Consider the following 9,971-nt stretch of genomic DNA (forward strand, 5'->3'; position numbering starts at 1 on the left):
TCTCTCTCTCTGCTCCTCCTTTGCTCGTGCTCTCTGTCTCAAAAATAAATAAACATTACAAAAAATTTTTAATAAAAATTAAAAAAAAATCTTTGCCAGCCTGGAGGAACACAATCCCCCTGAGTAGGAGTGAAAATAAACTTTTGTTGTGTTAAACCACTGAGATTAAGGGGTTAAAGGTTGCTTCAGCTTACCCTGGCTCATACTAGCTGATTAATCTATAGTACTAGTGCCAAAGATATGTAATTTACATTACAACGGTTTCCTACACTGTTGAAATAATATCCTGAGACAACTGCAATTCGTTTGAAGATTGGAGAAAGTCTCGGTCCATTCCAGCTACTAAAATGGAATACCATAGGCTGGGTGGTTTATAAAGACCAGAAATGTATTCCTCAGAGTTCTAGAGGCAGGGAAGTCCAGGACCGAGGTGCCAGGCGACTCCATGTCTGGGGAGGACCCGCTTCCTGAGTCACAGACAGCCGTCTTCCGGCTGTGTTCTCCAACTGCAGCAAGGGTGAGGGAGCTCTCCGGAGCCTGTTGGCACTAATCCCATTCCCGAAGGCTCCACCCTCCTGACCTAATCCCTTCTCAAAATCCCCACCTGCAAATACCATCACACTGGGCACCCAATTCGGACATGACTTTGGGGCGGAGGGACGCACGCATTCAGCTACAGCAGAATATGGAGCGAATTCTATCTTTCCTGATAAAACTTGAGAAGAGGTTGGCGAGAAGTGAAACCAAGAAGGGGGAATAGGAAAGAGGCTCCAGTGAGGTAGCAGAAGAAGCAGGCAGTGCGCTGCCTTAGCAGCCACATAGCTCCCAGGAGGCGTGACCGACTCTCTCACATGCTGTCCAGAACTGACCGTTTGATTTATGGGGTCACCGATGACCTGGGTCGAGCACGTTTTGATGGTGTGGTGTTAGGGGAGGGACAAACTCTGACTGGAGGGAGTTTAAGGAAAAGATGAAACAGGGAAATAGAAATAGGGAATATAGACATCTTTTGTTTTTCAACAAGTTTGCTATAAAGGGGAGCAGAGAGGTGGAATGGTAGCTAGAGGGGGAAACGGAGTCACAAGAGGGATCTTTTTTTGTTTTTTGTTTTTGTTTTTGTTTTGTTTTGTTTTTAAAGAGAGAATAACATTTGGGGCACCTGGGTAGCTCAGTCGGTTAAGTGTCTGACTCTTGACTTCTGCTCAGGTCATGATCTCACAGTTCATGGGTTCAAGCCCTACATCAGGCTCCTAACTGCCAGTGCAGAGCCTGCTCAGGATTCTCTCTCTCTCCCTCTGTCTCTGCCCCTCCCCCCACCTCGTGCTCTCTCTCCCTCTCTCTCTGTCTCTCAAAATAAAAAAACATAAAAAGAAAAGGAAAAGAGCATAGCATTTATTTTTATGCTGGCAAGAATGATTCAGTAGGGAGGGAGAATTTTGCTATTGTAAGAGAAAGGGGAGAGATTTTCTGGAGCCGTATCTTTAAGTATGTCACATGGTATGTTAGTTATCTCTTGCTCTGTAACAAATCATCCGCAAACTCAATGGCTTCGAAAACAAACACCGATTATCTCCTGATTTCTGTGGCTTAGTGATCCAGGCGTGCCTGCGGGGAGGGCCTCTGGCTCAGGATCTTCCCAAGGCCACAATCAAGAGCCAGCCCCAGCTGCCCAGTCTGAGGGCTCCACTGGGTCAGGATCTGTTTCCATGGCACCCGTTCTGGCATCAGGCCTTTGGTCAGAGGGCCATCCACTCCTTACCACGTGGACCTGTCTATGGAGCATCTCACAAAATGGCAGCTGACTCCCCCCAGAGCAAGAGTTGAGAGAGGACGTGATGGGGGGAGGGGAGGGAGAAGAGGGAGCCATCATCTCTGTACTGTAATTAGGAAATGCCACCCATCACTTTTTTGTTCGAAGCAAATCACTAGGACCAGCCCACTCTCAAAGGGAGAGGTTTACACAAGGGCATGAATTCCAGGAAGTGGGGATCATTGGGGGGCATCTGAGAGGTCACCTACCAGAAAGGAGAGGGGGTCTAATGCCCAAGTGGAGAGGCTAGCCCTCGCTGTGAGCGGTGATTGTCCATTTGCAGTCACAGGAAACAAGGCAGCATTTGTGGGTGTGAAGCTGGGAGGTAGACGGGTAGCTGTGGGGTGCAGTGCAGGCCTCTGCTCATCAGCACCAAATACCCGTGACAATGGCAGGAGATCACATGAAGAACCCGGCTTTGTTTTCCTTTCTTCCTCTGTGTAGCCTTCAGCTTAGCCAGGATTCTAAATCTAGACTGACACAGTTCTTCCCTCGCAAATCCTTACCAATGGTGCATTTCAAGCACCCTACCAGGGTTTACTAACAGTTTTACTTCTCTGACTCATAAAAATGTCAGAAGACCCACAAGGAAGCATGAGGAGAAGGAAACAAGGAAGGGAGAAAAGAGATGTGGTGTCAGCTGAGGAATTCACTCACCAGCTGGGTTTTCACGCATGGGTTTCTCTCACTTTTCAAAAGCCCTATTAAGCCAGAAGACTTTGCCTTTGAACATTTGTAGTTCAAGGGAAAAGGCTCCTTAGTGGCTTGTTTTGTTGAAGCAGAAAAGTGAGACAAATTTTTCTTTCTTTTTTAAAATTAAAAAATAATTGACATACAGTATTGTTTTAGGTGTACAACATGGTGATTTAATGTTTATATATGTTACAAAATGGTCATCACAATAAGCGTAGTTACCTTATCACCAAAGTTGTTAACGATATTATTGACTATAGTCGCTGTGCTGTGCATTACATCCCGGTGTGTTATTTACTTGATAACCGGAAGTTTGTACCTCTGATCCCTTTCACTTGCATTGCCCATCCCCCCACACAACTCCCTTCTGGCAACCACCAGCTTGTTCTCTGTATCTAGGAGTCTGTTTCTATTTTTGTTTTGTTTACTTGTTTTATTTTTAAGATTCCACATATAAATGAATCATACAGTATTTCTCCTTTTTGGTCTGATTTATTTCACTTAGCATAGTATCCTCCAGGCCCATCCATGTTGTCGCAAATGGCAAGGTTTCATGCTTTTTCTGGCTGAGTAATAGTCCACTGTGTGCGTGTGCGTGCGTGTGTGTGTGTGTGTGTGTGTGTGTGTAGGTAGATAGCATTATTTACAATGCTAAGATAGGGAAGAACCTAAAGGTCTGTGAAGAGATGAATGGATAAAGAAGATATGAGATTATACACACACACACACACACGTATAGACACACACACACACACTGTGGTATATATGTATGTTTGTGTATGCATATACCACATCTTCTTTATCCACTCATCTATTCACAGACTTTTAGGTTCTTCCTTATCTCAGCTATTGTAAATAATGCTGTAATGAATAGGAGACAGACTTTTCTATCTTGAGTAAGAACATCCCCAAACCCATCTGCCCACAGTCACAATGAAGTGAATTTCAGCTTGGAGAGCAGAGTCCATCAGAAACAGCAAATCATCAAAGGGCTTCTGTGTTGATTTTTCAAGGATGTCAGAAGGCAAATCTTACTGTTGCTAAGGGGGCGCCATCCACACACACAGTACAACCTGAAGGATGCTTCCTGGTCTTTGGCCTCTGCTGGGGGGGTAGGTGGCACAAATTAGGAGCTCAAGTATAGCAGCTGTTATGATTGGCTCATCGCTGACTCCGAACGACTTAGGGTTCTCTGACTTGCTATTATATGGATGAAATGTACGTGTTCTGTCCAGCTTTGCCCCCATCTTCTTTTTAGTCCAGAAACCCAAGTGCCTTCCCCTCGCCCACTCCTGACCCTGTTGTGAGGGCATTCCCCCGAGCAGGGAGCTCTCCTTAGCCAACGGAACCATGTGGAATTCTCCAAACCTTCCCCAACGCTTGCCCTACGCTTCTACAACTCACCAGCCCCCGCTGTGCAGGAGGAGCCTGCAGTCGCTACCAGAGCGGCCTTCACGTCCAGCCCCCACTGAGGAAGCTAACCTCTCCTGGGACGATGCCCCAAGCCTACTGCAGTGGAGGAGTCATTCTTTTCAGGGAACCCTTTTGGAGAAAGCCCCCAGGGGTGCGATCAGGGTAGACACGCGGCCTGGGTCTAGTCCCCAAAGCTTCAGCCGGAAGGCAAACCGTTCTATCTCCAGGACCGTATTCTCTGCGCCCCTGACGAGCGCTGGCAAAAAGAACGCCAAGGAGTGCGCCGGCCAGGTGGGGTCTGGAACCCCTTCCTCCGCCCCCCCCCCCGAACCTCGCGGCCTGGTGGCTCGAACCTTCCCCCTCGCGGCGCCTCTCTGCTCGGGGAGGAGTCACCGTCCGGGGCGCGCGGCCGGGGAGCGGGTGGGGGGGGGGTGCGGAAGCCCGCTTTCCTCCTCTCACACTCCAGGGGAGGGCGAAGGGGGGGCGCTCGGCCTCTCCGAGGCTGCGGGAGGCCGAGGCTGGAGCAAGGAAGGCCTGGGGGTCCGAGGGGGTTGGGATCACGCCTGATGCTCCAGGGCCGTGGCGGGGGTGGGGGGGGGGCGCTGGGGGGCGCAAGCCGAGCCTCCTCCTCCCCCTCCCGCCGGCCCCCGATTCGGGCCCGGCCCAGGCCTGCCGCGCGGTGTGTGCGGGACGGAGGCGTGGGGCCCGGGGCGGGTGCGGTGCCGGAGCTGCCGAGGCCTGCGTGTGCCGTCAGCGTTGCTATTCCTACAGCCTCCAAGGACTCGGACGCCCCGGCTGCAGGGAGACAAAGAGCCCAAGGGCGACTTTCCCCAGGGGGAGGTGGCGCGGGGGCGGGAGGGGGGGGACTTTGGAAAGGTGGTAGGGGGGTAATTGTTCCCCGCAGCCGCCGCTCGGCCCGCAGAGCTGGAGGGCAGGCCCCTCCCTGGAATCCGCCGCGGGGCAGTTTTCTTCCCCGGCAGGTGGGTCGCGCCCTCCCTCCGTTACACCCGGGGACAAGTTCAGGGTTCTCCAGGTTGCGCCGCGTAGACTCGTGCGGAGCAAGGCGAGCCCCCAACCTGGAGAGGGAGAGAGGGCTTCTCCTGCCCCCCAGGTTCCCAGGGCGCGCACCTCAGTAACAAACGTCAAGGCAACTTTCGAGAAAGGAAATGGTGTCCAAAGACCCCGGGGAGTGGGGGCGCGCGGATCTGTGCACCCGCGGTGCGCTCGGGCATCCAGGTGTGTGTGAGGGGGGGTGTAGCCGGTGTGAGGGCTCAGAGAGACTCGGCGCTGCTCCAGCCGACCCCCCGCCTCCGTGGTACCAGGAATCGAGACTCGCGGGTGCGGGCTCCCCGCCTCCCAGAGAGGCGAAAGGAGTGGGTGGGCGCCGCAGCCGCGGGCTCATGTTTATTCACGCGGCCTTAAGCAGCCCGTCCGAATACATATTCATCAGCCGCTCTAACTACTTACTCAAGTCTAGGTTTGCAGGAGGAAACCGGGTCCCTGAAGAGGAGGAGCAGCCAGCTTGGGCTTGGGCTCTAGAAGCGCACGGAAGCCTCGGTCTGGCGCAGAGCAGCGTGCGCTTTCGTCCCGGAGCCCAGTTCGCACGCGGCCACGGACTGAGGCGGTGGCTGAGTAGGGGGGTTGGGGCGACCAGCGAAGGGCCTTATTTGTGCCCCCAGACTCGCCCTGGACCTGGGAAGAGCTCCCAGGCCGTCCGAAAGACGGCAGATTTCCACCGCAGATTTCCCGGGAAGAAACAAGAGCTCCACGCCCCACGCTTGCACCGACCCCTCTTCTAACGTGCTATCATAATCGCCATTTATTTTTCTTAAACAAGTTTCAGGCAGCACAGAGTGCGTTTTCCACTGTGGGTCTGCAGGGATTAAATTCGTGGAGGAGAGGCTGGCCCCCAGTTCCGGAGACTCCTCTAAGGTGGCTCAGGCCGCCGAGCAAGGCGTTGCAGGGGCTGAGGTGGGGGGCGGGGAGGGCGGGGGGCCTTCAGGGCCCTTCCTCGCTTCCGGATCCCTCAGTTCCACGCGGAGCCCGTCAGAACCCGCGTGATCATCGCCTCCCACTCCTGCCCTCCCCAGCCGGACCACTCTTCTCAGTTGGGGTTGCAGCGGCAGGGACCTTGCGGAAGAGTCTGGGTTGGGGGTGCGGGGCGGCTGGAAGTCTGGGGTTCTCCACCTCCTGCTGCTGTTGGGCAGGTCCTGTCCCTCGGCAGCACCTTTCCCAGGTGTTGAACCCGAAGGCAAGAGGGAGAGTCAGTACCGCTGCTGTTCTGTTCGTTTTCTAATCCTGGTGTTCTTTTCCTTTCACCCTCTCTCTCTCCCTTCCGTTTCGCTCAGCACCCACTTTTCCTACGCCTCCCGGAAAAGGTTCCCCATCGGCTCTCCCAGGCTCTCTCTCCTCGCCTCTGAGCCGGTCTGTGCTGGCAGAGTGCGGCCCTCTAGGCCACCATTCAGGTGATCCAGTGTAAAGCCAATGCCCTTACCAAAATTTCAGCTAGGTAGGGGAGAGGGAGCGCTCGCGAAACGTTGGTGGGCAGAACTCGCGTGTGTTTTTGAGCGCGATCATAATTCCACGCAAATTCCTCTGACTCTTGATGCACGCTCACATGGACTTCGGTCTGTCGGAATCTCGGCGGCTGTTCCCAAACCCGGGCTTTATGATATGGTGGTAAATAAACCCGGGTCCACTCCAAACCAGGTGTGTGTGTGTGTGTGTGTGTGTGTGTGTGTGTGTGTGTGAGAAACCCGGGTCCACTCCAAACCAGGTGTGTGTGTGTACCAGGTGTGTGTGTGTGCGCGGGCGCGTACGAACTTTGGAACATAAAATGGGCAAATGGGGAAAGGGCTATAAAGTCCCCTGAACTCCGTGGTGGTGCCTTCGGGGAACTCAAAGGAGGACTGAGCTCCCTGCGGTGTCAAGGGGGTAATATTCTAGGAAGCTTGCCTCCCCCCACTCCCCACCCCGCCCCCGCCACACACATTCTGGATTCCAGAGAGCCCTTTTAAAAAGGTATTCCCTCTTCTGCAAACAGACTTCTCTCTACTCCTGACCTCATGAAAAAGGGGCCGCAGTGGAGCCAACCGGATCTGAAAAGCCTCACTTGGTCTCTATTATCCTAGGCTGCGCCTCTCCCTTTGAGATTCTAAGCTTTCTGCGAGTGGCTATCCCGAAATAAAATCCTAAGGCTGGGCTGGGTAGGGAGGAGGCTGTTCAAGTGAAATTGACAATCCAGTAATATCATTCCGTGAAGAGTCTGAAGACGTCCTCGTAATTTCCCTCAAGAAATCTGGTTTTACTGGTCGATCTCAGTAGGAGAATTCTTTGCCTAGAGGCTCCAAATGAGTAATAGGCCGTGTGTCTCCAAGTACTCAGCTAATATGATGATAAATACATGCAAAGAGAGCAACGGGGTGTTTACAATTAGCACCTAAACTTCTGCTGTTTGTCAAAAAGTCCCTAAATAACCCCTCCCCCAATCAAGCGAAGAGCCCAACGGAGGTAGAAATCAGGTAGAAACATCTTCAAAAGGAATGAAAAAGCCAAAGCCGATTTTATTTCCTCCAGTCAAGTGTGAATGATGAGGCAGCCGTGGCGACAGTGACAGAGTCTACCTGACAAAGCGTGCAGTGAAGACGCTGCGGTGGAGAGTGGGACCGGGTGCTGGGGGTCACAAAAGCCAAGATGCCTTTACTGGTTGCCCTGTGGGTACCACTTCCCTGCTTTGCGGGGGGCGGTCGCCGCAGGCCCAGCGCCCACCTTGAACCTGGAACCCCACTCCAACAGGTCGCTGCCTCCCCCTCAAATGCCCATCACCCCGAATCGCTGTGAATTTTATCACCTTAAAGTGACTTTCAACGGGTTTATCCTGGATAGAGCGCGCTGCAAGTTTTTCAGATTTGTCAGTTTCTAAGAATTTGCAGGTTTTAAGTGAAGCTGAAACCGTGAAGGCTCGGGTTACACTTTAAGATATGCGAGGCTTTCGCGCGGCCCCCCTCACTTGGTGAGGCTCAACTGGTTCTTTAAAAAAGAAGAGCAAGGGGGTAAAACTGCTTTTAAAGTTTGGGATTCTCCCTCCTGCCTTTGTGACCACAATTCAGAAGCAGTCGTAACTGATTCTCAAAACCCAGCTTCCCACCAGCCGTCGGGGAGGTCGGGAGAGCTGCTGCTCCGAGCGCCCTCGGAACTTGCGCGCGTTTGCAGGGACCTGTCGGCTCCGCTGTCTGTAATTTGCATTATTCATTTAAGTTAAGGGCATCTCAGAAGGCAACTGGAAAGCTCGACGGCTTGGGCGGCCCAGCGGCCCGGCGGGCCTGGCAGTCAACCATGGAAAATAATGGACTTCGTCGGCTGTAAATGGTTCTACCGACGTCGGCCTCCGGGGCAGCACAAGGAATCCAAGGACTGCCCAGATCTCTGCGGGTTCGCGCCCTGCAATTCAACCAGAAGGTTCCCTAGTCCCGGGGAAATGGGTCAAAGAGCACAGACAGGAGGGGAATTGGGTCAAAGAGCACAGACAGGAGGGGAAACGGGGGGGGGGGGGGAAGAGGAGAAAATTAAGAGAAAGCCAGGCTTTAAGGGTATTCTACTTTTCTAAAGGGATGGGAACAATGTTGCTCTGCAGCCAGGTGGGGAGCCTCAAAAGCTCTGGCTTTGGGGTGGATTTAGGTGTGAGGACAGTAATGGGGCGGCAGTAGTTACTCCTCGCTTGTTCGTTTTTGAGGTCTTTTCCACCGGCCCAGATGGACAAAGCCTCAGAAAAGTGGCGATCTTCCCTCCTGGACCACTCCCTTAGATAAAGGGGGCGGGGACGGGAGCGGGAGGTGAAAGGCAAGGCGACCTTGGTATTTCCCTTCCCCCCACATCCATAGAAGGCCGGGCTTCCCCCATGAAATTTGGATTCATCCATTCCACAGCTCTCCGGTCAGCACCAACCATGTACCAGACACCGCATTAGACTCTCAAAAACGCAGCATAAATGTAAATCAGGTCCCAAACCCAGAGCCTAAAGATTGGCTCCCTGGAATGTTCTAAGATCAGCATGCACCTTGGAATCGCCAGACCTGCTAGTCTACAGATTCCAACGCTGGGCAAAAGGACACAAGGAAACCTAACTTCTGCGTAACTTTTACTTCTGCCTTCCTTTTTTCTTTTTTCAAGTACCAAAGGACCATTAATTAGAAGAATAATTACTGCTACCCTATATTATCCCAACCTGTTCAATTTCTATCTGCTGCAGACAATGCTAATAATGGCAATTATTGCTTCTATAAACATCCCGAGGCAGCACTCTCCGTCCGCGGGGTGTGTGTGTGTGTGTGTGTGTGTGTGTGTGTGTGTGTGTGTGTGTGTTTAAAGAATATATATAAAAAGTTCCCCCGCTCATTTGCATAGCTTCATCTTTACCTTTTCCCATTCAACCCTTGCAAAAAGCATATCTATTCAAAGCCCTTGCAAAAAGCATATCTATTCAAAGGGCATTTAGTCCATTTCTTTCTTGGCCGGTAAACCTATTCATCAATTGTTCTGCCTTGTAGATCGCATTCTAATGCTAATCTAGCGTGTTAAATATCTTTTTGTTCCCCTTTCACCGTTTTGTCATTCAGTTTATCCAGTTTTGGTCACCCATTTTATTTATTTATGCGCCTGCTCCTATTCAGGGGCTCATGTATTTTTTATTATGTTGTTTCACTGTCACGCAGTGTCAACTTAGTCTATTCAATGGGGGCTACTTGAAGGCCGGAGGGACAAAGCGTGTACACATTGCACCGCTATTCATTCCGGCCAGCTGGATCGGCTGAAAAAAAAACCTTGTGAAAAGAAACGCCTCACAATGGACACAGAAGAAGTGCACAATGCTAACAGTTTTCCAAATACCACTGATTGGTTTCTTCACAATGAGGAGAAAGCCGCCGCTTTTTCTTAGCTCCACTTCAACAAACAACACTCTCACAAAACCTCCCAACCCTGCGTTTTGTTCCCGGACAAAACCTCCTCGACTGTCTAAACGCTCCCACTGAAGGACAAAAAAAAAAAAAAAAAAGAA

Source organism: Hyaena hyaena, unplaced genomic scaffold, assembly GCF_003009895.1.
Source record: "Hyaena hyaena isolate Hyena2069 unplaced genomic scaffold, ASM300989v1 scaffold_263, whole genome shotgun sequence".
In the NCBI taxonomy this organism is placed as follows: domain Eukaryota; kingdom Metazoa; phylum Chordata; class Mammalia; order Carnivora; family Hyaenidae; genus Hyaena; species Hyaena hyaena.